This window comes from Pseudophryne corroboree, chromosome 6, assembly GCF_028390025.1.
Source record: "Pseudophryne corroboree isolate aPseCor3 chromosome 6, aPseCor3.hap2, whole genome shotgun sequence".
In the NCBI taxonomy this organism is placed as follows: Eukaryota; Metazoa; Chordata; class Amphibia; order Anura; family Myobatrachidae; genus Pseudophryne; species Pseudophryne corroboree.
This window is the reverse complement of record NC_086449.1, coordinates 171,385,570-171,412,605: the sequence shown is the minus strand read 5'-3', so window position 1 is coordinate 171,412,605 and position 27,036 is coordinate 171,385,570.

Genomic DNA, 27,036 nt, shown 5'->3' with positions numbered 1-27,036 from the left:
CTCTGTGTCGTCACTCGTCATCTATTAAGTATACTATCCATCTACATTCTATACCTGTGGTGCATTTTAGACAGTTTTGCAGTTTGCTGACAGTGTCCACCAGTATACTATATATATACTTATAGCAGTATGGTAGGCCACTGCTGTACCTACCTCTGTGTCGTCACTCGTCATCCATTAAGTATACTATCCATCTACATTCTATACCTGTGGTGCATTTTAGACAGTTTTGCAGTTTGCTGACAGTGTCCACCAGTTTATTATATATATACTTATAGCAGTACGGTAGGCCACTGCTGTACCTACCTCTGTGTCATCACTCGTCATCCATTAAGTATACTATCCATCTACATTCTATTCCTGTGGTGCATTTTAGACAGTTTTGCAGTTTGCTGACAGTGTCCACCAGTATACTATATATATACTTATAGCAGTACGGTAGGCCACTGCTGTACCTACCTCTGTGTCGTCACTCGTCATCCATTAAGTATACTATCCATCTACATTCTATACCTGTGGTGCATTTTAGACAGTTTTGCAGTTTGCTGACAGTGTCCACCAGTATACTATATATATATACTTATAGCAGTACGGTAGGCCACTGCTGTACCTACCTCTGTGTCGTCACTCGTCATCCATTAAGTATACTATCCATCTACATTCTATACCTGTGGTGCATTTTAGACAGTTTTGCAGTTTGCTGACAGTGTCCACCAGTTTATTATATATATACTTATAGCAGTACGGTAGGCCACTGCTGTACCTACCTCTGTGTCGTCACTCGTCATCCATTAAGTATACTATCCATCTACATTCTATACCTGTGGTGCATTTTAGACAGTTTTGCAGTTTGCTGACAGTGTCCACCAGTTTATTATATATATACTTATAGCAGTACGGTAGGCCACTGCTGTACCTACCTCTGTGTCGTCACTCGTCATCCATTAAGTATACTATCCATCTACATTCTATACCTGTGGTGCATTTTAGACAGTTTTGCAGTTTGCTGACAGTGTCCACCAGTTTATTATATATATACTTATAGCAGTACGGTAGGCCACTGTTGTACCTACCTCTGTGTCGTCACTCGTCATCCATTAAGTATACTATCCATCTACATTCTATACCTGTGGTGCATTTTAGACAGTTTTGCAGTTTGCTGACAGTGTCAACCAGTATACTATATATATACTTATAGCAGTGTGGTAGGCCACTGCTGTACCTACCTCTGTGTCGTCACTCGTCATCCATTAAGTATTCTATCCATCTACATTCTATACCTGTGGTGCATTTTAGACAGTTTTGCAGTTTGCTGACAGTGTCCACCAGTTTATTATATATATACTTATAGCAGTACGGTAGGCCACTGCTGTACCTACCTCTGTGTCGTCACTCGTCATCCATTAAGTATACTATCCATCTACATTCTATACCTGTGGTGCATTTTAGACAGTTTTGCAGTTTGCTGACAGTGTCCACCAGTTTATTATATATATACTTATAGCAGTACGGTAGGCCACTGCTGTACCTACCTCTGTGTCGTCACTCGTCATCCATTAAGTATACTATCCATCTACATTCTATACCTGTGGTGCATTTTAGACAGTTTTGCAGTTTGCTGACAGTGTCCACCAGTTTATTATATATATACTTATAGCAGTACGGTAGGCCACTGCTGTACCTACCTCTGTGTCGTCACTCGTCATCCATTAAGTATACTATTCATCTACATTCTATACCTGTGGTGCATTTTAGACAGTTTTGCAGTTTGCTGACAGTGTCCACCAGTATACTATATATATACTTATAGCAGTACGGTAGGCCACTGCTGTACCTACCTCTGTGTCGTCACTCGTCATCCATTGAGTATACTATCCATCTACATTGTATACCTGTGGTGCATTTTAGTTTTGCGTAGTAAATATAGTAGTAGGCCATTGCTATTGATACTGGCATATAATTCCACACATTAAAAAATGGAGAACAAAACTGTGGAGGTTAAAGGGAAAGATCAAGATCCACTTCCACCTCGTGCTGAAGCTGCTGTCACTAGTTATGGCTGAGACGATGAAATGCCATCAACGTCGTCTGCCAAGGCCGATGCCCAATGTCATAGTAGAGAGCATGTAAAATCCAAAACACAAAAGTTCAGTAAAATGACCCAAAAATCAAAATTAAAAGCGTCTGAGGAGAAGCGTAAACTTGCCAATATGCCATTTATGACACGGAGTGGCAAGGAACGGCTGAGGCCCTGGCCTATGTTCATGGCTAGTGGTTCAGCTTCACATGAGGATGGAAGCACTCATCCTCTCGCTAGAAAAAAGAAAAGACTTAAGCTGGCAAAAGCACAGCAAAGAACTGTGCGTTCTTCAAAATCACAAATCCCCAAGGAGAGTCCAATTGTGTCGGTTGCGATGCCTGACCTTCCCAACACTGGACGGGAAGAGCTTGCGCCTTCCACCATTTGCACGCCCCCTGCATGTGCTGGAAGGAGCACCCGCAGTCCAGTTCCTGATAGTCAAATTGAAGATTTCACTGTTGAAGTACACCAGGATGAGGATATGGGTGTTGCTGGCGCTGGGGAGGAAATTGACAAGGAGGATTCTGATGGTGAGGTGGTTTGTTTAAGTCAGGCACCCGGGGAGACACCTGTTGTCCGTGGGTGGAATATGGCCATTGACATGCCTGGTCAAAATACAAAAAAAATCAGCTCTTCGGTGTGGAATTATTTCAACACAAATGCGGACAACAGGTGTCAAGCCGTGTGTTGCCTTTGTCAAGCTGTAATAAGTAGGGGTAAGGAGGTTAACCACCTCGGAACATCCTCCCTTATACGTCACCTGCAGCGCATTCATCATAAGTCAGTGACAAGTTCAAAAACTTTGGGTGACAGCGGAAGCAGTCCACTGACCACTAAATCCCTTCCTCTTGTAACCAAGCTCCTGCAAACCACACCACCAACTCCCTCAGTGTCAATTTCCTCCTTACCCAGGAAAGCCAATAGTCCTGCAGGCCATGTCACTGTCAAGTCTGACGAGTCCTCTCCTGCCTGGGATTCCTCCGATGCATCCTTGAGTGTAACGCCTACTGCTGCTGGCGCTGCTGTTGTTGCTGCTGGGAGTCGATCGTCATCCAAGAGGGGAAGTCGGAAGACCACTTGTACTACTTCCAGTAAGCAATTGACTGTCCAACAGTCCTTTGCGAGGAAGATGAAATATCACAGCAGTCATCCTGCTGCAAAGCAGATAACTCAGGCCTTGGCAGCCTGGGCGGTGAGAAACGTGGTTCCGGTATCCATCGTTAATTCAGAGGCAACTATAGACTTGATTGAGGTACTGTATCCCCGGTACCAAATACCATCTAGGTTCCATTTCTCTAGGCAGGCGATACCGAAAATGTACACAGACCTCAGAAAAAGACTCACCAGTGTCCTAAAAAATGCAGTTGTACCCAATGTCCACTTAACCACGGACATGTGGACAAGTGGAGCAGGGCAGACTCAGGACTATATGACTGTGACAGCCCACTGGGTAGATGTATTACCTCCCGCAGCAAGAACAGCAGCGGCGGCACCAGTAGCAGCATCTCGCAAACGCCAACTCGTTCCTAGGCAGGCTACGCTTTGTATCACCGCTTTTCAGAATAGGCACACAGCTGACAACCTCTTACGGCAACTGAGGAAGATCATCGCAGAATGGCTTACCCCAATTGGACTCTCCTGGGGATTTGTGACATCGGACAACGCCAGCAATATTGTGCGTGCATTACATCTGGGCAAATTCCAGCACGTCCCATGTTTTGCACATACATTGAATTTGGTGGTGCAGAATTATTTAAAAAACGACAGGGGAGTGCAAGAGATGCTGTTGGTGGCCCGAAGAATTGCGGGTCACTTTCGGCATTCAGGCACCGCGTACAGAAGACTGGAGCACCACCAAACATTCCTGAACCTGCCCTGCCATCATCTGAAGCAAGAGGTGGTAACGAGGTGGAATTCAACCCTCTATATGCTTCAGAGGATGGAGGAGCAGCAAAAGGCCATTCAAGCCTATACATCTGCCCACGATATAGGCAAAGGAGGGGGAATGCACCTGACTCAAGCGCAGTGGAGAATGATTTCAACGTTGTGCAAGGTTCTGCAACCCTTTGAACTTGCCACACGTGAAGTCAGTTCAGACACTGCCAGCCTGAGTCAGGTCATTCCCCTCATCAGGCTTTTGCAGAAGAAGCTGGAGACATTGAAGGAGGAGCTAAAACAGAGCGATTCCGCTAGGCATGTGGGACTTGCGGATGGAGCCCTTAATTCGCTTAACCAGGATTCACGGGTGGTCAATCTGTTGAAATCAGAGCACTACATTTTGGCAACCGTGCTCGATCCTAGATTTAAAACCTACGTTGTATCTCTCTTTCCGGCAGACACAAGTCTGCAGAGGTTCAAAGACCTGCTGGTGAGAAAATTGTCAAGTCAAGCGGAACGTGACCCGTCAACATCTCCTCCTTCACATTCTCCCGCAACTGGGGGTGCGAGGAAAAGACTAAGAATTCCTAGCCCACCCGCTGGCGGTGATGCAGGGCAGTCTGGAGCGAGTGCTGACATCTGGTCCGGACTGAAGGACCTGCCAATGATTACTGACATGTCGTCTACTGTCACTGCATATGATTCTCTCACCATGGAAAGAATGGTGGAGGATTATATGAGTGACCGCATCCAAGTAGGCACGTCAGACAGTCCGTACGTATACTGGCAGGAAAAAGAGGCAATTTGGAGGCCCTTGCACAAACTGGCTTTATTCTACCTAAGTTGCCCTCCCTCCAGTGTGTACTCCGAAAGAGTGTTTAGTGCAGCCGCTCACCTTGTCAACAATCGGCGTACGAGGTTACTTCCAGAAAACGTGGAGAAGATGATGTTCATCAAAATGAATTATAATCAATTCCTCCGTGGAGACATTCACCAGCAGCAATTGCCTCCAGAAAGTACACAGGGACCTGAGATGGTGGATTCCAGTGGGGACGAATTAATAATCTGTGAGGAGGGGGATGTACACAGTGAAAGGGGTGAGGAATCGGTGAGGAATCGGAGGATGATGATGATGAGGTGGACATCTTGCCTCTGTAGAGCCAGTTTGTGCAAGGAGAGATTGATTGCTTCTTTTTTGGTGGGGGCACAAACCAACCAGTCATTTCAGTCACAGTCGTGTGGCAGACCCTGTCGCTGAAATGATGGGTTCGTTAAAGTGTGCATGTCCTGTTTATACAACATAAGGGTGGGTGGGAGGGCCCAAGGACAATTCCATCTTGCACCTCTTTTTCATTTTTCTTTGCATCATGTGCTGTTTGGGGACAATTTTTTGGAAGGGCCATCCTGCCTGACACTGCAGTGCCACTCCTAGATGGGCCAGGTGTTTGTGTCGGCCACTTGTGTCGCTTAGCTTAGTCACACAGCCACCTTGGTGCGCCTCTTTTTTTCTTTGCATCATGTGCTGTTTGGGGACAATTTTTTGGAAGGGCCATCCTGCCTGACACTGCAGTGCCACTCCTAGATGGACCAGGTGTTTGTGTCGGCCACTTGTGTCGCTTAGCTTAGTCACACAGCCACCTTGGTGGGCCTCTTTTTTTCTTTGCATCATGTGCTGTTTGGGGACTATTTTTTTGAAGGGCCATCCTGCCTGACACTGCAGTGCCACTCCTAGATGGGCCAGGTGTTTGTGTCGGCCACTTGTGTCGCTTAGCTTAGCCATCCAGCGACCTCGGTGCAAATTTTAGGACTAAAAATAATATTGTGAGGTGTGAGGTGTTCAGAATAGACTGGAAATGAGTGGAAATTATGGTTATTGAGGTTAATAATACTATGGGATCAAAATGACCCCCAAATTCTATGATTTAAGCTGTTATTTAGGGTTTTTTGAAAAAAACACCCGAATCCAAAACACACCCGTATCCGACAAAAAATTTTCGGTGAGGTTTTGCCAAAACGCGTCCGAATCCAAAACACGGCCGCGGAACCGAACCCAAAACCAAAACACAAAACGCAAAAAATTTCCGGTGCACATCACTACTCTGTATAGTGACGGATTTGGTAACAGAATTCAACACTGTAACTGTGATCAATGCTTTATTTCCTAAACCACTTGCATCATGCTTAGGGAGCCAGTGCCATCTCTGACAGGGGAGTTATGAAATTCGCCAAATCTGTCACAAACCCAATGAAACACTGCATGTGGACTTTATATTAGTGGGCTTTGGCATTTCTAAGATAACTATGAAAATGAGCCTTTTTCAACTAAAAATGCTTTAGTATTCAACTAATAAAAGCATTGCCCTATTGCATTGGGCACAAACACAATCAGATGCACCTGATATTACAACCCAAACCTTCAGAAATAAACCCTGAAGTCTTAATTTTACTTGTCTGCAATAATCCAACAGTGCTAGCAACTTGCAGTTATGATCAACCCCTCTTCCTTTTCTGTCGCACCACAAAAACCAGAGTATCATCTGCTAATGGCTCAATTACTATCAATGCTATAGGCTCAATCGGCTCTAAGCCCATTCAGCAAGTCATGTTTTTGCTAGTAGACCTCAGGTGCTACAGAAACTCCAAATGGAATCTTAAGACATCTTTTCCTACCTCAGGGGGACCAAAAGGTTTTCATATAGCTGCTTTTTTTTCATCCAACTTACATTGCAGGTATGGATAACGTTCATTAACAAGCTCTGGGCAGTTTATATAAAACATCCTCCAATGTAGGCATAATATAGTACGATCTCTGCAGTGCTTGATTTAAATATTTTGGATCAATTACTGCTCAGGCTTTGCTACAATGAATGATCATACTGCTAGTTATGGGTGTTTCTATACTGGGTGCAATGTGTGCCTTGCACACGGCCGCCTGGGTTCAGGGGGTCCACACCGCACATATGTTTTATTTCTTACCATTCCGGAGACCTGTGTTGGAAGATCTAGCAGTGGTAAAAATCACCAAGGAAAAAAATGGCACTACACATGCGCAGTTGGAATTTAGACTCTAGAACATGGCGGGCGCCATGTTTCCAGGGACCTGCGCATGTGCAGTAGAGTCTGGCACCATTCCAGAGTCAACAGCGCCGTGAAGAGGAGGGGGCCCACCCGGAGTCTTTACACAGGCCCCCTCCTCTGTAAAAACTCCCCTGCTGCTAATCCAGTCAGTTGGTTCAGTCACTGGTGTGGTATGGATGTTTGCTTCATACTGATGAAGTGAAGCCTTGGCGTGAGGACTATAGGCACATTGCATTGAGCACATTGGAATGGTGGGGCACTTAGATGAGGTTCACAATGTACTTCCCCATGGACAGACTTCACCGGCCTTTTCTAAATGGTCCAGACAGATCATATTCCATCTTTTGTAGCTCAGTAGGAATAGCAAATTGCATCAGCCCGAAATGCTGATATGTGGAACCTTTGGACTAATAACACGTTCTGTCTTAACTGTCCCAATGATTTCATCAGCTCTCCAGAATACAGCTTCAGTTTGGTGTTAGTTGGGTGCAGGGGTGTAGCGAGGGTGGCTCCGGTGGAGTGCGAGCTCCATGCGCCAAAAAAGTTAGAGGGCACACTGCCTCCCATCCACCTCCTCTTCTGTTATTTTCATTCAGAGATTGGACAGGTTATCAGGTCTGTGGGGGAGTAAAATTTGTGACTTTTTTTCAACGAGGAATTAGGGGGTTGTGAGGTCCGGTCAGCCGGGGCATAGATAGTGTTTTTAATTTATTTGAATTAAACAAGTAAATTGTTAAATGCAGATACTTTCATAGCGGCTCTACCATGGTGTAATGTGTATAAGGGGCTCAACCATAGTGTAACATGTATAAGAGGCTCTACTGTGTGGCGTAACATGTATAAGAGACTCTATTGTGTGGCGTAACATATAAAAGGGGCTCTACTGTGTGGCATAACATGTATAAGGGGTACTAATGTGTGGTGTAATGTGAATGATAGACACTACTGCGCGGGGCAATTGGTGCTACTCTGTACTCTGCTACACACCGTCCCAATGAAGCCATTGTTTCTTTACAATTAACCATTCACATCAGTCCCCGTCCCATGGGAGCTTACAATCTATATTACTTACCACACACACACACACACACACACACACACACACACACACACACACACACACACACACACACACACACGTTCATTTTTGACGTGAGCAAATTAACCTACAAGTATATTTTTGTAATGTGGGAGGAAACCCATGCAAGCATGGGGAGAATATACAAACTCCACACAGTTAGTGCCATTGTGGGAGTCAAACCCATGACCTCAGTGCTGTGAGGCAATATTGGTAACCATTACACCGTCCATACTGCCATGCCTCTATATTGTTGTTACAGGCATTTGGAACGCACTGACCCTATTTTATACATGGGAGGCACCCAAAGGAAACTTTCGCCCCCTGAGCTCCACAAATGTAACATGCTACCACATGTTGAGTAAGCATCCAATTGAGTACTAGGGAGAGGGCGCCAAAACATACCATTGCTCCGGGCATCATGGCGCCTAGCTACACCTCTGGTTGGGTGTAACAGAAAGCTAGGTGCTAATTTCAGTTTATCTCTCAGACTCATCACAGTCTAATCATGGTTGCCTCTTATTGTTCAAATTCAGATGTGCATTCCACTGTTAGCCTGCTGTCCCTACAGTCCTGATGCATTCTGTTGATAAAATCACCTCAGCATTATGGGTGGCTGCTCCAATTTAAGTTGTTTCTTCTACAATATGTACTTTCCCTGCTGAATTCCATCTCTTGCTTGATAAATACACTTTAGCAAAGTGATTTGTAATGCTACATGATCTGCAGATTTTCCCAAACGCTGGACACTTCACTTTCCCTTGCCTGAGCATTTTACCACAGTAACTGCAGGTTGTTATTTGGCTGTTGCTGATTGCATACTTTTCACTATCCATCAAATCACCCCTGCTGTGCTGTTGTCCTTCTGCAGCATTCACATTATCAATCTGTTTGTCTTTTGCTTTGATTCTTTGGTCTGCGAGCTCTAGTGTGCAACACATTTCAAAAGCTGCTGACAGATCTAAAGTCCGTTCTCTTAAGAGACAGCAACATGTCACAATTTATGCCCATTACTAATTTATCTCCTATAGGTTAATCTTTTAATGTGCAATACTCAATTATTAATGGATTCACCCTCCTCTTGCTGCCGCCAAAAATACCACATTTTGCATGTTTAAAAATACGTCTCCAATGCATACAGGAATGCTTGTATGTCCTTTTATTGATCCTCAGAAAAATTCAGGTTGTGCCGTGTGGTGGGGTGAGGCAGAGCCTTTCCTGTTATACTAACTTTTGTGCCAGAGTTTTGACTGTATAAAGTATATGAAAAATGCAAAAGATATGTTAAAAGTAGAGATGAGCGGGTTCGGTTCTCCGAGATCCGAACCCCCTCGAACTTCACCTATTTTACATGGGTCCGAGGCAGCCTCGGATCTTCCTGCCTTGCTCGGTTAACCTGAACGCGCCCGAACGTCATCATCCCGCTGTTGGATTCTCGCAAGATTCGTATTCTATATAAAGAGCCGCGCATCACCACCATTTTCACTTGTGCATTGGAAATTGAACGGAGAGGACGTGGCTACGTTCTCTCCCTGAAAAGCTCCTCATCTGTACTCAGTGTGCTGCAAATATCTGTGCTCAGTGTGCTGCATTGTGGGGACCACCAGTATATAATTATAGTAGTACAGTACAGTAGGCCATTGCTGTATCTTGCAGCTCCATGTCAGACTCAGTTCTAGACAGTATCCTGATCATCAGTGCTCATTATCTGCTGCATTGTTGTGTGACCAGTATATATTATATATATAGTACAGTGCAGCATTTTGGTGACCACCAGTATAGTAATACAGTAGGCCATTGCTGTATCTTGCAGCTCTGTGTCACTTCAAGTATCCATATGTGTGCTGCATTGTTGTGAGCAGTATATATATAGTAGGACAGTGCAGCATTTTGGTGACCAGCAGTAGTACTACAGTACAGTAGTCCATTGCTGTATCTTGCAGCTCTGTGTCAAGTATACTATCCATATCTGTGCTGCATTGTTGTTGTGAGCAGTATATAGTAGGACAGTGCAGCATTTTGGTAACCAACAGTATATAGTTGTACAGTACAGTAGTCCATTGCTGTATCTTGCAGCTCTGTGTCAAGTATACTATCCATATCTGTGCTGCATTGTTGTTGTGAGCAGTATATAGTAAGATAGTGCAGCATTGTGGTGACCACCAGTATACATACATATACAGTAGTACAGTACAGTAGTCCATTGCTGTATCTTGTAGCTCTGTGTCAAGTATACTATCCATATCTGTGCTGCATTGTTGTTGTGAGCAGTATATAGTAAGATAGTGCAGCACTATGGTGTCCACCAGTATACATATACAGTAGTACAGTACAGTAGGCCATTGCTGTATCTTGCAGCTCCGTATCACTTCAAGTATCCATATCTGTGCTGCATTGTTGTGAGCAGTATATAGTAGGACAGTGGAGCATTTTGGTGACCAGCAGTAGTAGTACAGACAGTACAGTAGGCCATTGCTATTGATATATTACTGGCATATAATTCCACACATTAAAAAATGGAGAACAAAAATGTTGAGGGTAAAATAGGGAAAGATCAAGATCCACTTCCACCTCGTGCTGAAGCTGCTGCCACTAGTCATGGCCGAGACGATGAAATGCCATCAACGTCGTCTGCCAAGGCCGGTGCCCAATGTTATAGTAGAAAAATGAAAAGACTTAAGCTGGTAAAAGTACAGCAAAGAACTGTGCGTTCTTCTAAATCACAAATCCCCAAGATGAGTCCAATTGTGTCGGTTGCGATGCGTGACCTTCCCAACACTGGACGGGAAGAGGTGGCGCCTTCCACATTTGCACGACCCCTGCAAGTGCTGGAAGGAGCACCCACAGTCCAGTTCCTGATAGTCAAATTGAAGATGTCACTGTTGAAGTACACCAGGATGAGGATATGGGTGTTGCTGGCGCTGAAGAGGAAATTAACAAGGAGGATTCTAATGGTGAGGTGGTTTGTTTAAGTCAGGCACCCGGGGAGACATCTGTTGTCCGTGGGATGAATATGGCCATTGACATGCCTGGTCAAATTACAAAAAAAAATCACCTCTTCGGTGTGGAATTATTTTAACAGAAATGCGGACAACAGGTGTCAAGCCGTGTGTTGCCTTTGTCAAGCTGTAATAAGTAGGGGTAAGGATGTTAACCACCTAGGAACATCCTCCCTTATACGTCACCTGGAGCGCATTCATCAGAAGCCATTGACAAGTTCAAAAACTTTGGGTGACAGCGGAAGCAGTCCACTGACAACTAAATCCCTTCCTCTTGTACCCAAACTCCCGTAAACCACACCACCAACTCCCTCAGTGTCAATTTCCTCCTCCTTAGACAAGAACGCCAATAGTCCTGCAGGCCATTTCACTGGCAAGTCTGACGAGTCATCTCCTGACTGAGATTCCTCCGATGCATCCTTGAGTGTATCGCCTACTGCTGCTGGCGCTGCTGTTGTTGCTGCTGGGAGTCGATCGTCATCCCAGAGGGGAAGTCGGAAGACCACTTGTACTACTTCCAGTAAGCAATTGACTGTCCAACAGTCCTTTGCGAGGAAGATGAAATATCACAGCAGTCATCCTGTTGCAAAGCGGATAACTCAGGCCTTGGCAGCTGTGTTGGTGTTAGACGTGCGTCCGGTATCCAGCGTTAGTTCACAGGGAATTAGAGAATTTCTTGAGGTAGTGTGTCCTTTGTACCAAATACCATCTAGGTTCCACTTCTCTAGGCAGGTAATACCGAGAATGTACACAGACGTCAGAAAAAGACTCACCAGTGTCCTAAAAAATGCAGTTGTACCCAATGTCCACTTAACCACGGATATGTGGACAAGTGGTGCAGGGCAGACCCAGGACTATATGACTGTGACAGTCCACTGGGTAGATGTATTGCCTCCCGCAGCAAGAACAGCAGCGGCGCCACCAGTAGCAGCATCTCGCAAACACCAACTCGTTCCTAGGCAGGCTACGCTTTGTATCACCGCTTTCCATAAGAGGCACACAGCAGAGTACCTCTTACGGAAACTGAGGAACATCATCGCAGAATGGCTTACCCCAATTGGACTCTCCTGGGGATTTGTGACCTCGGACAACGCCACCAATATTGTGCGTGCATTACATGTGGGCAAATTCCAGCACATCCCATGTTTTGCACATACATTGAATTTGGTGGTGCAGAATTTTTTTAAAAACGACAGTGGCGTGCAAGAGATGCTGTCCGTGGCCCGAAGAATTGCGGGCCACTTTCTGTATTCAGCCACCGCGTGCCGAAGACTGGAGAACCAGCAAACATTCCTGAACCTGCCCCGCCATCATCTGAAGCAAGAGGTGGTAACGAGGTGGAATTCAACCCTCTATATGCTTCAGAGGATGGAGGAGCAGCAAAAGGCCATTCAAGCCTATACAGCTACCTACGATATAGGCAAAGGAGGGGGAATGCACCTGACTCAAGCACAGTGGAGAATGATTACAGCGTTGTGCAAGGTTCTGCAACCCTTTGAACTTGCCACACGTGAAGTCAGTTCAGACACTGCCAGCCTGAGTCAGGTCATTCCCCTCATCAGGCTTTTGCAGAAGCAGCTGGAGAGATTGAAGGAGGAGCTAAAACGGAGCGATTCCGCTAGGCATGTGGGACTTGTGGATGGAGCCCTTAATTCGCTTAACCAGGATTCACAGGTGTTCAATCTGTTGAAATCAGAGCACTACATTTTGGCCACCGTGCTGGATCCTAGGTTTAAAGCCTACATTGAATCTCTCTTTCCGGCAGACACAAGTCTGCAGATATTCAAAGACCTGCTGGTGAGACACTTGTCAAGTCAAGTGGAATGTGACCCACCAACAGCTCCTCCTTCATTTTCTCCTGCCACTGGAGCTGCCAGGAAAAGGATCAGATTTCCAAAACCACCCGCTGGCGGTGATGCAGGGCAGTCAGGAGCAAAAACTGACATCTGGTCCGGACTGAAGGACCTGCCAACGATTACTGACATGTCATCTACTGTCACTGCATATGATTCTGTCACCATTGAAAGAATGGTGGAGGATTATATGAGTGACAGCATCCAAGAAGGCACGTCTGACAGTCCGTACGTATACTGGCAGGAAAAAGAGGCAATTTGGAGGCCCTTGCACAAATTGGCTTTATTTTACCTAAGTTGCCCCCCCTCCAGTGTGTACTCCGAAATGTCGAAGTCAAAAATATTACATAAAAAGAACATACAAACTACACACATTATGAGTCGCTATACTTGCAAATACGCACAGCGAGCACAGCAATATATGGTAACACACGCATTTACACGGACATGCCACAGAGATGGATTCAACACTTTTTTCATACAGTACATAACTATAATAATATCAAGTGCCAGACATCATGATGATTTAAAATGATATAATGAAGTAATGTCATGTATGTGTATTATTTGAACGAAACCAGATACACCTGTCATATTTGGTATTAAAGCAAGCAGATTAATGTGTAGATTCATTTGATACTTGTTATTAAGTTGTAGGACATTGCAACAAATAATTATGATTAAATGTATAAAAGCTAAAATCACTTTTATTAGAACAATAGATATTCCAAACGGGTAGTGGACAGGAAGCTCAGGCTAGCCCCTTTGGACGTCCCCAAGGCTGAACCTGTTTAGCATATACAAAGAGACTAGTGACTCATCATGAATGAGTAAGTTCCCTCTCCCAAACTAGATAACACTTTGCTGATCACACAGGAAGTCAGTTGCTGTTTTGGACTAGACGATGATGGAGTTATTGCCAGATCAGTTCCTGTATTTATTTGATGAGAGAGAGAGAGAGATATTAAGAGGTAGGATGCATTGAGTTTTGCTATGTATAGTGCACATTCATGGCACATGGTAATAAGAGGTGCAGGCGTTTACAATATATATTAGAGCGTGCATTTTAAATATTTGCGAGAAAGCTATTTGGCATTCACAGATGAGGGCTCTTACGGGATATCATGGTCTTAATGATACACTGTACATTAGAAATGCGGCTATGATCGACCGGCTCTGATGTACGCATCGCGACGCTGATGAATAACATCCACGTGTATTGTTGTGTTATCAGTAAGCCAATGATAAGAAATTTCAAGGGACAATGCGTTTCTCGCAGAGGCGTATCTAGCACGGGGCGAGCAGGGCACGTGCCCTGGGCGCCATGGCAGCCCCAACAGAGGGGGGCGCCACCGGCACCTGCACGGCCCACTCGCCCCATGCGTCAGGGATTCCGCCGACGCTACCCGCGGCGCTTTCCCTGTCTCCCCAGCTGCTGTGCCTGTCACAATAGACAGGCAGCGGCAGCCAGGAGCCTCCCCCTACTCCCCCCCCCTGCAAAGTACGCGATCGCGCGTGCGCGCATGCGCGACCTCGGGGGGGGGGGGGGGTGCGCGGCCCCTGAACAGTGCAGCCTCAGGTGAGCGGGCCGGGGTAAACTTTATACTTTCTTGCAGTGTCGGGACAGGGGAGGGAAGGGGGTGCGGGACATTGTGTGTGTGTGTTAAGTGTGTGTATGTGGGACATTGTTCTTGTGGGACAGTGTGTGTGTGTGTGTTAATTGTGTGTGTGTGTGGGACAGTGTGCATGTGTGTTGTGTGTGGGACAGTGTGTGTGTGTGTGTGTTAATTGTGTGTGTGTGTGTGTGTGGGACAGTGTGAGTGTGTTAATTGTGTGTGTGTGGGACAGTTTGAGTGTGTGTTAATTGTGTGTGTATTAATTGTGTGTGTGTGTGTGTGGGACAGTGTGCGTGTGTGTTAATTGTGTGTGTGTGGGACAGTGTGTGTGTGTGTGTGTGTGTGTGTGGGACAGTGTGAGTGTGTTAATTGTGTGTGTGTGTGTGTGTGTGGGACAGTGCGTGTTTGTTAATTGTGTGTGTGGGACAGTGTGAGTGTGTTAATTGTGTGTGTGTGTGGGACAGTTTGAGTGTGGGTTAATTGTGTGTGTGTGGGCAGAGGCGTATCTAGCACGGGGCGAGCAGGGCACGTGCCCTGGGCGCCGTGGAAGCCCCAACAGAGGGGGCGCCACCGGCACGGCCTGCTCACCCCATGCGACAGGGATTCCGCCGGCGCTACCTCCGGCGCTCTCCCTGTCTCCCCGGCTGCTGTGCCTGTCACACTGGACAGGCAGCGGCAGCCAGGAGCCTCCCCTCATCCCCCCCCTGCACAGTGTACTGTACGCGATCGCGCGTGCGCGCGACCGCGACCTCGGAGGTGCGCGCGCGCGGCCTTAACAGGTGAGCGGGCTTTACAGTTATGTTTATATATTTTTTCTGTCGGGGGAGGGGGGTGCGGGACAGTGTGTGTGTGTTAATTGTGTGTGAGTGTGTGTTAATTGTGTGAGTGTGTGACAGTGTGAGTGTGTTAATTGTGTGAGTGACAGTGTGAGTGTATTAATTGTGTGAGTGACAGTGTGAGTGTGTTAATTGTGTGTGTGTGGGACAGTGTGAATGTGTGTTAATTGTGTGTGTGTGGGACAGTGTGAATGTGTGTTAATTGTGTGTGTGGGACAGTGTGAGTGTGTGTTAATTGTGTGTGTGGGACAGTGTGAGTGTGTTAATTGTGTGTGTGTGTGTGTGTGTGTGTGTGTGTGTGTGTGGGACAGTGTGAATGTGTGTTAATTGTGTGGGTGTGTTAATTGTGTGTGTGTGTGTGTGTGTGTGGGACAGTGTGAGTGTGTGTTAATTGTGTGTGTTATTTGTGTGTGTGGGACAGTGTGCGTGCGTGTGTGTTAATTGTGTGTGTGTGTGTGGGACAGTGTGCGTGTGTGTTAATTGTGTGTGTGTCACAAAACTCAAATTTGAAAAAACTCTTGCGCTATAGTTATATAATTACAAGATATGGCTGACAAGAATGACAAACTCCTGATAAATTCAAAATATATTTACTATTGTATAAATTAACATATAATAAAACAAGACCGGTCTTTAAAACATCAAAAAATAATAACAAATATGTATACTTTCTAATACATGGAGGTGGACTTAAGCATACTCTGTGCACAGACGTGTAAAAAAAGGGGGGTAGGTGGGGGCGGAGTCATGTCAACATATAATGATGTTATATGAACACATTACACAGGGGGCCATGCACCCCTTTTATTATGATCATTATGATTATGTTATTGTAGGAGACGCAATAAGTTCAGAGGTTTAGAGGTGGGTTTAGTGTAGTATGAAGGGTTAGTAGTTCACATTGGTGCGGTAAAAATTGATTGTTTGAACACTTAATAATTTATAGATGATCGGCAGTGTTATTCCCTCTTCTGATGTTGTCATTGTACAATTACCAGAGTTTAACATCATTCTTGAGTTACATTAAAAATGGCATCTGGAAGATGGGAGATTAGTAGAAATCTAGACCTTGAACGATTGGGTTGGGAGTTCGATTCCCAAGAGGGAAGTTTAATTCGTTATGTATGAAGATTCCTATGTAGATATATTAAGTATTTTTTAATTTTTTAATTTTTCATTGAAGAATTCAATAGTTTATTTGAAATAACTATTGACATATAATGAGTTGCCATTTCTCTTTATAAAACATTTGGTGTCGAGATTTTCCGTGATTCAAGCATAGTAATGTGTGTCATAGTGATTGTTTAACTGATGAGGGATTTTTTCTATATAAGCTTTAACACAGTGCAATGTATTTGGGTGGAAGAGATAGAGGAGTGGTAACGTAACGGGATAAGAAGCAGGAGGTCGTAGGTTCGATTTACCATGTAGACTAAAATATTTATATGTTTTATAATAGAGGAAAGCTCAAATGCATTATAGTTTGCATTTTTGAAGCATTATATATAAAACATTTTTTACAAAGCGGGCACTGAAACTTGTTTTTTATGTATATGAGTATATTTATTTGTTTTTATGTATATGAGTATAATTATTTCCCTAAGATTGTATTCAGAAGTTTAATTAATTTAATTTGAGCAAGGTATATATCCTTTGCATATTGGGTTAATAGGACTGTTAGGAGTCTCAATTAAGGAGGTTGGACTAGGAGGTGGCTAAGCAGGTGTATTAACAGGTGATGTGAATTCATCACCTAATTTACCAATGGCATTTGATACCAGCCATATAAAAAGGGTCCCTGGACTGTAGATATTCATTCTTTGCGGAAGCCCCTGTGGGAGGAGCGAAACGCGTCAGAAGTTGATTCTGTTGGACCCCAGCTGAAGTTAGACCCATATCACGAACTGGCTGCAGCATTCTTCTGCCTGGAATTTGTTTTCATACAAAGAGGAGCCGCTGACCGGTGCCTGCAAACGGCACGTAGAGGTGGATACTCGTGGAGCATCGCGACTGAGCAGGTTAAATCACAGCGGGCGCCATTGCAGGTGCCTTTATTTCCCGCAGCTCCAAGCCACTGCGGTGGTCGTCGGGATGCATTTGTGCTGATACCACTTGCTCACATCTCACGTAAAGTTTCCGGTTACAAAAAGCTCATATCCATTCTATTGTTACATGTTGGATCTTCACATCATAAAGATCTTTGATACAAAGTGACTATCCATTGGGAACAATTAATATATGGGTCTTACCAGCAGCCACACTTGATTCAAAACATTCTTTGACCTCATTAAGCCATATAGCTATAGAGCTTGTTTTTTTACACGTCTGTGCACAGAGTATGCTTAAGTCCACCTCCATGTATTAGAAAGTATACATATTTGTTAATATTTGTTATTATTTTTTGATGTTTTAAAGACCGGTCTTGTTTTATTATATGTTAATTTATACAATAGTAAATATATTTTGAATTTATCAGGAGTTTGTCATTCTTGTCAGCCATATCTTGTAATTATATAACTATAGCGCAAGAGTTTTTTCAAATTGGAGTTTTGTGGTTAATTGCACTTGGGTGGTCCAGTGTAATTTATTTGACCTGTGAACCCCAGGTCATTAACTTTTTGCAGCTGAGTTTTACTATATTCAAAATGTTTTTTAACAGAAAATACTATTAGCGCCCGATATAAAGAGGTTTAATTGTGTGTGTGTGTTAATTGTCCCGGCGGTTATTGGCGTCTGTAGTGTGCGCCCCGTCCTCCTCTGCTGCCGCTGAGAGGAGCGGCGGTGTGCGGCTCTCCCCCTCCTCCGCCGGCTCCGTCCTCCCGTCGTGGCCCTGCAGTGTGTGCCGGTCTCCCCAGCAGCAGCAGCAGCAGGTTAGTCTCTCTCTCCCCCCCCCCCCTCCTCCTCCTCCTCCTCCCCCCCCCCCTCTCTCTCTCTCTCTCTCTCCTCCTGTGGATTGAAGTTTGTAAGTATCATTTTCATTTTTACAGGTACCCCTATTGGATTCTACTGGACAAGTGGACGTGATCGGCGTGGGATGTAGGTAAGTAATCTGTCTCATTTTTACAGGTACCCCTATTGGATTCTACTGGACAAGTGGACGTGACCAGCGTGGGATGTAGGTAAGTAATCTGTCTCTCATTTTTACAGGTACCCCTATTGGATTCTACTGGACAAGTGGACGTGACCAGCGTGGGATGTAGGTAAGTAATCTGTCTCTCATTTTTACAGATTCCCCTACTGGATTCTACTGACAAGTGGACGTGATCGGCGTGGGATGTAGGTAAGTAATCTGTCTCTCATTTTTACAGGTACCCCTATTGGATTCTACTGGACAAGTGGACGTGACCAGCGTGGCATGTAGGTAAGTAATCTGTCTCTCATTTTTACAGGTACCCCTATTGAATTCTACTGGACAAGTGGACGTGATCTGCGTGGGATGTAGGTAAGTAATCTGTCTCTCATTTTTACAGATTCCCCTACTGGATTCTACTGGACAAGTGGACGTGACCAGCGTGGGATGTAGGTAAGTAATCTGTCTCTCATTTTTACAGGTACCCCTATTGAATTCTACTGGACAAGTGGACGTGACCAGCGTGGGATATAGGTAAGTAATCTGTCTCTCATTTTTACAGGTACCCCTATTGGATTCTACTGGACAAGTGGACGTGACCGGCGTGGGATGTAGGTAAGTAATCTGTCTCTCATTTTTACAGATTCCCCTACTGGATTCTACTGGACAAGTGGACGTGACCGGCGTGGGATGTAGGTAAGTAATCTGTCTCTCATTTTTACAGATTCCCCTATTGGATTCTACTGGACAAGTGGACGTGACCGGCGTGGGATATAGGTAAGTATGTGTGAGTGTGTCAGTGTGTTTTAATAAATTTTTACTGTCACGGTGTGTGAGTTGTGTTTTTATTTGGGTATTTTTTCTGTTGTAGAACTACAGGTACCGGCGGGCCCGTTATTTCCCTGCATGTTGGTACTTGAGGTTCTCCAAGTACCAGCAAGCGGGGGAGGCTTTCTGGGCCTTGTAGTTCCACAACAAAAAACAATATTCTTTTTTTACTTACATGGCTATCAGCCTCTTATCCACAGCCCACGGATGGGGGGGACAGCCTCGGGCTTCACCCCTGGCCCTTGGGTGCCTGGAGGGGGGGTGACCCCTTGATTTAAGGGGTCCCCACTCCTCCAGGGAACCCCGGTGATAAAGCTAAATATTTATCGTATATAATACCCTTTATGAGGTCTAAGAACACTGTACGCTATTTATGTATGAAGTACCGTAAGGGTACGCTAGTTGCGTAACAATCGCTTTGCCGTGATCGAGACGCTCAAGCGTCACGTTCACTCACGGCCAAGAGATCACAGGCAGGCACGTTATTGGCTGTTAACTAAAGTAATGATTCGCTATAGCGTAGCGAACGCTCGGGACCACGAGGAGATCACCAGCGGAGCTGACGCTCACTATATTAAACCTTTGTATCTAAACCATAAACAGTGTATTGTGCAGTAAAACCTTAGTGTAATGTTAGAGAGTAAATGCAACACAGTATAACCTTATTACCTTAAAAGCTGTTTGAGCGTCACCGACGCTCTGAGAATACTTAATACTATAAGAAACACACAGATACCGTGCTCAGGGTCCAACGCCTAAAATATATATTATGAATGCTATACTTGCAAAAGAGTTAAACACAATACAAGTCATACACTACAATATAACATAGACTACCTAACCAGATAACTACACAGGAAATACAATACAATACAATACAATTTAAGGGAAAATGAGTGAGAAAGAGAAGGAGAGAGAGAGAGAGAAATTGAGAGAGATTGGCCCACAATAACAAGAAGATCAATATAGTTGCGGAGAAACACTTACGCACAAGGGGAAACGATCGCATGCGCCTCGATATCCAGCTCCCGATTATCAGCAATGAGAACCGTTGAAGAGAGTGAACTGGATATGGTCGGCCTGCCTATTTATGCCCCACACACAATGCAATTCAATGGTCCCTACAATCTTATTGTTCATTGGGCACAGGAATTCGACTTCGCATTATAACAAAAGGTCATAGGTTGATTCATACAGGTGGGTTGTGACTGTTTCCAACTGTTCAGGTGGGTGGGATACTGAGTTTCCCGCCGCATGACTAAATAAGAACAAATAATAGTAAATGGACATAAACTTCTTATGTCCATAACTATTCGCACGAGCGATTAATCTGCTCCAAACCAACACCGGAATATTGCTATTTAAATACTCTTCCGATGGGTACCAAACACCACTGTATGACCCCTGTTAGACCCTTCGTACAATACAAAGAGGGATCTCTCTGTTCAGGAACATGCTATGTTAACTAAACTTTCAGAATCTATCAAAGGGACCATGATCTACAAAATACATTATATAGTGAAAATATGTGATGATTGAGTCGCACGCTACGATCGCATAAACTCTACCGTAAATACGCATACCATGCGCCTGCGGGTGCCCGCGACTGTGAGTATGCGCACGTACGGGAGAGCGTACGCATGCGCAGCACAGACCTGTGTGAGGTGCAAATATGGTAGTGTGCATAGAGATATTTTTCTGACTTTGACAGTCCACCCTTTGGCAGTCAACAATAACTGCCACTTCCTGAAAACATTTCAAAAGGAGAGAAATATATGTTAGGGGTTAATACATTTACATGGTTGGGTAAGGGAGGAGAGGAGATGGTAGGAAAAGGGTATGACCTAGTGAGATAGCAGAAGCATGTGTGTATGAATCCGTGCTTGGGGGTCATGTATCATCGTGCCGTACGTGTTTTAAATCAAGCTTCGAGGTATTGCGAAGTATACATGTGAATTCCTTCTTATCCCGTGGTACGGGTCTGTGGATGGGCTGTCAAACTTTACCGAGCTCTTTTCGGCTCTGGTTGTGACAAAATGGGGGAGCACATTTTAGTTGATGATACATGAATGGGGGAGATATGTGATTGCTGATATCTGTGCCTGTATTCCCTATCGACTATGTGTGTCATTACCTGAGGGTTGTAGAAATGAAGAAAAGACATAATTACGGTAAATGCGGTGGTATTCTATGTCAGGTAAATGTACAGTCGTCGATTGAGGTCTTGTTTGGTGTCTGTTGAATGCAGTCTTCTTTGTGCTTTTGCCCATAAGGTGCGAGCAAAAGCTGTCAATGTCCATAGATTTACAAAAGTGTTGGGCTAGCGTAATTTTAAAATTTCTAGGGAAACTGGGGATCCATGGCATAGTTCATCAAAAATCTGTGTATCAGGTTGTCAAACTTCTTCTTTAATCCCTCTGTTGTCTGTATATCGGCTCATCAAATTCCTCGTCCAAGTGGGTCTTGTTACCTTGGAGAAAACGGAAAAACAGGTGAAAGAAACGGACCGTAGAAATCGCATTTTCATCACATCATTGTTTCTACATTTGGGTCATAAATCAAGTCCAGGTTAATTACAGTTTCCTCACTCCTTAAACTCATTACCCTAGTACGATGATTGCACTTCATTAAAGCCTGACCGCATCTAAATATCAATCCAATCGATATGACAACACCTAAGATACATAGGAGAAACTTCCCAACATCCATTATGACTCCTTGAGCCCAGTCTCCTAAACCAGAAAACCAATTTCGCGGGTTCAACCATGACACCCAACCAGTCAGCTCATTACCTACAGCGGCAAGAGTGAGATTGTGTCTCCTGCGAAATTCCCACTTCAATTGGAGAATATCGTCCATCTTTTGGTCTATGACCTCGACCGGATCCTCGGTGCTATTCGTAATATATGTGCAACATTTCACGCCGTATTGTGTTGCCAGTGTGACACAATATCCGCCTGTCACTGCTGTGAGGTAATTGAGAACCATTCTATGCTGTACCAGTTCTGTTTTGTAAGCCTGAAGTTCTCTTCCAGTATACCTAAACGTGTCATCATACATTTCAGTGATATTGTCTAACAAATTGGCGAGCGCAGAAATGTATTTATAATTCAGCACTCCTCTAGCGGTGCGGGTGAAATCTAACGCGATTAAGAATTGAATCACGGTGGATTCACTTATCAGATCAGAGGCCGGATGCTCTGTCTTCTCTATCAGGTGCCTTTTAACAACGTGCTCGTAATGGGTGTGAGTATAAGGAGCTTGGGCACCACGGTGTATGTCTTTCATTTTGTCATGTGATACAGTCATTGCTTCAGGCAGTACTTTGCCAATATAACACAATCCTTCAGAGTTTGGGGCAAGCCACTTGTACGCCTTTCTCCCGCATATGAAATATGCATCATCGGGGAGAACATATGGGACGGAGTAGGACATAACCATATTACACACCTTCCATGTGAAATCTCCTAACCCTAATTCTTCCATCTGCTTAGTACACGTATCAGGTTGTACGATATGTGCACAGTATCCTGGTGATACCTCTCCAACTTTAGTAATCCTATTTCCTAAGGTATACCTATACCGGAAAGATTTTCCTCTACTGGCTATGTGGCGTACAAGCTCTGTATCTGTAGGCATTCTATCTGCTCTATGCGAAAAGGTCATGGTGTGGTTACTCCATGACACTTCCCAATTTCCCGGTTTTCGGGGATTGGAGATGTTGAAACATAATAGGGACCTATCCACATGGTATTGGTGGAGCTTCAAACTAGGAGGGCTGGAGATATTAAACCTCCGGTCCACCGGTCTCCCACCATTTAACTCAAGTACCTCCTCTATCGTTAAAGGAAATGGTACTAGCCCTAATTTGCTATGACCCTGAGGTACTTGAGAGCATACCCAACAATCTGTTTTGTTTAACACATTACCCACTAAGGAGTGATAGTCACTCAATAAATGCCGGTCCATATGGATATTAAAACTGGATTGGCATTTCTTAATGCACCCATCCTCAATGACATTGTTACAGAGCCTACAGATACAGTTTTCTTCAGCTAACAATCCTTCACAATTCCTTCTATGGTCAATGCTATCGGATCGTTTTCTGATACTCGCCTTTGCTTGTTGATTATGTTGTTCTCGGAAAACTACGCCTCCATCTTTATCATCAGAACCCATTCCAGAACCTCTCTCGACCTCCATGGTACTCTCGCCGGAACAGACTGCTCTGGTCAACATCATGGTCAACAGGAAAATCCGGATCACAGTCTCTTGGGGCAAGTCCATCTTATAGGAGGAGACGAAGAAAAATGAGAGGGGGAAAAAAATAATTGAGGGAGATGGGATGGGAAATTGGAGAAAAACAATAAAAGGGAACAGGGGATCGACAACTGCTTTTGGTCTTGTGATTTTCAATGCTCAGGTGCCGCCTCAGTCCTCCTGGAACAGACACTCTAGTGATACAACCTCTACCGTCTGTTCCTTATCACAGGACTTCTCTGGATCAACGACCTTTTTACAGTGGGACGAATGAACCCAAGTCTCTCTCTCAGCAACCTTCAATGCTGTAGTGCTAGTCAATAAGACCTGGTATGGTCCTTCCCATCTGTCAATAAGGCAACCTGAGCGTAGAAAATTCCGTATCATTACATAATCCCCAGGTTCAATGTCATGACAATTACTATCTGGTAAATCAGGAATCACTAACTTCAGATTATCATTTTGATTCCTCAACTGTTTACTCATGTTAATCAAGTATTTTACAGTTACTTCATTGTTACACTTCAAATCATCCTGAGGGTTAATCATAACATGCGGTTGTCGACCAAACAAGATTTCAAAGGGAGACAGATTAAGAGGGGACCTGGGAGTGGTTCTGATGCTGTACAGTACAATGGGTAAAGCTTCTGGCCATGTCAATCCTGTCTCTGCCATCACTTTACTCAGTTTATTTTTAATAGTGCTGTTCACTCTTTCCACTTTCGCACTCGCCTGTGGACGGTATGGAGTATGCAGCTTGCTATCAATTCCCATCAATTTACACATTCCTTGAAAGACATCACCTGTAAAATGGGTACCCCTATCACTTTCGATAATTCTAGGGATACCATATCTACATACAAATTCCTGCACAATTTTCTTAGCAGTAAACATAGCGGTATTTGTGGCCGCCGGAAATGCTTCGACCCAATTTGAGAAAACATCTATACAAACAAGTACATATTTCAAATTTCGACAAGGGGGTAATTGAATGAAGTCAATCTGTATTACCTGGAAAGGGCCGCCGGCAGGTGGGATATGGGATGGTTCTGTAGGTATTGCCTTTCCAATATTCTTTCTCAAACAGGTAAGGCACGACATGGCTCTTTTACTCGCATGAGAGGAGAATCCTGGGGCGCACCAATATGCTCTTACCAACTTGCACATCCCTTCCTTGCCTAGATGAGTCAGCCCGTGAGCTGCTTCAGCCAAACATGGAAGGTATGTTCTGGGGGCCACCGGTTTACCTTGTCCATCCGTCCAGAGTCCTGAGGACTCCTGGCCATATCCCTTTGCCTTCCAGACTGCCTTTTCCTGTGTGGAACACAAATTTTGCATCTCACACAACTTCTGTGTGTTGATGGTATTAAATACCATCAGTTGTGTGGTGTCTGTCTGTCTGGGGGTAGCAGCTGCTAACTTAGCTGCTTCGTCTGCTCGGCTGTTACCAAGCGATACTGGGTCTTGGCTATATGTATGTGCTTTACATTTGATAACAGCCACTCTGTCGGGTTCCTGTATCGCTGTTAGAAGCCTTTTTATGTGAGCTGCATGCGCTACCGGTGTACCAGCTGCCGTCATGAAATTTCTGAGGCGCCATAGGGCTCCGAAATCATGGACTACCCCGAATGCGTATCTAGAATCGGTGTAGATATTGGCTGATTTGCCCTTAGCCAATTCACATGCTCTGGTTAGGGCGACCAGTTCAGCAACCTGGGCTGAGTGAGGTGGGCCTAGCGGTTCCGCTTCTATGGTGCCTTGGTCATCTACGACTGCGTATCCAGTACACAAGTCTCCCGAGTCTGACTGTCTATGACAACTACCGTCCGTGTAGAACGTAAGTTCTGCATCTTCCAGTGGGTTGTCACTGATGTCAGGCCTTGCGGTAAAATTTTGGGTCAAATATTCTATACAATCATGAGTGTCTTCCTTTGTATTAAATCCTCCTTCCCCAGTACTCTCATCCTCCACCCTTTGGGTCTGTCCAGACACACTTGGGAGATATGTTGCAGGATTTAATGCACTGCATCTCCTTATGGTGATGTTTACGGGGGCCATTAGTGCCAATTCCCATCTTGTAAACCGCGCTGATGAGACGTGCCTGGTTTGGGCAGAATTTAACAAGGCTGACACTGCATGCGGTGTATGAATTGTGAGGTTGTGACCTAGCACGACGTCTTCGCTTTTCGTTACTAGCAATGCTATCGCAGCAACGCTTCGCAAGCATGTGGGGAGGGATCGCGCTACCGTGTCTAGCTGAGTGCTGTAATATGCTACTGGCCTGCTGGCATCACCGTGCTTTTGGGTTAGTACGCCTGCCGCGCAACCAGCACTTTCTGTTCCGTATAGTTCAAAGGGTTTCCCATAGTCCGGCATACCTAATGCTGGTGCCTGCGTTAGGCACTGTTTAAGTCTCTCAAATGCTGCCTCAGACTCGTCTGTATGCGAAATCCGATCAGGTTTGTTTGAGGAGACCATTTCCTGCAAAGGTAACGCTAAAATGGAAAACCCTGGGATCCAATTACGGCAATACCCACACATTCCTAAAAATGTTCTGATTTGTTGCTGGGTTTGTGGCAGAGTCATGTCTCTAATTGCTTGAATTCTATCAGCGGTCAGGTGTCTCAGTCCTTGTGTTAAACAGTGTCCCAAATATTTTACCTTAGTTTGGCATAATTGCAACTTGTCTTTGGAAACCTTGTGTCCTGTGTCTGAAAGATGAAACAGGAGCTGTTTCGTATCCTTCAGGGATGCCTCCAATGAATCAGAACACAGTAGTAGATCATCCACGTACTGTATTAATACTGATCCACTCACTGGTTGGAAAGACTGTAAACAATCATGCAAAGCCTGAGAAAATATACTTGGGCTATCTATGAATCCTTGTGGTAATCGAGTCCATGTGTATTGGACTCCTCTGTATGTAAATGCGAACAAATATTGACTGTCAGGGTGCAGAGGTACCGAAAAGAAAGCGGAGCAGAGGTCAATAACAGTGAAAAATTTCGCAGTGGGAGGGATTTGCATTAGGATTACAGCTGGATTTGGCACTACGGGGAACTGACTCTCAACTATTTTGTTAATCCCCCTTAGATCCTGCACTAGCCGGTAACCCCTCCCCCCACTCTTTTTCACAGGGAAGATGGGACTATTAGCAGTGCTGGACGTTCTTACCAGAATGCCCTGTTGTAGCAAGCGCTCTATTACTGGGTAAACTCCTAACTCCACCTCTGGCTTCAGAGGGTACTGTGGGATTTTTGGAGCTATCCTACCATCTTTTACTTGTACAACTACCGGAGCTACGTTTGCCATTAATCCAGTGTCCTGTCCATCTTTAGTCCAAAGTGACTCTGGTATCTGAGATGTCATTTCTTCTACTTGGGAGGGAGTCCTATTTGTCATAGTGGTATGTGACATTAATTTTGACGGGGAGTCTAACATGTCTCGTACTTCCTGAGCG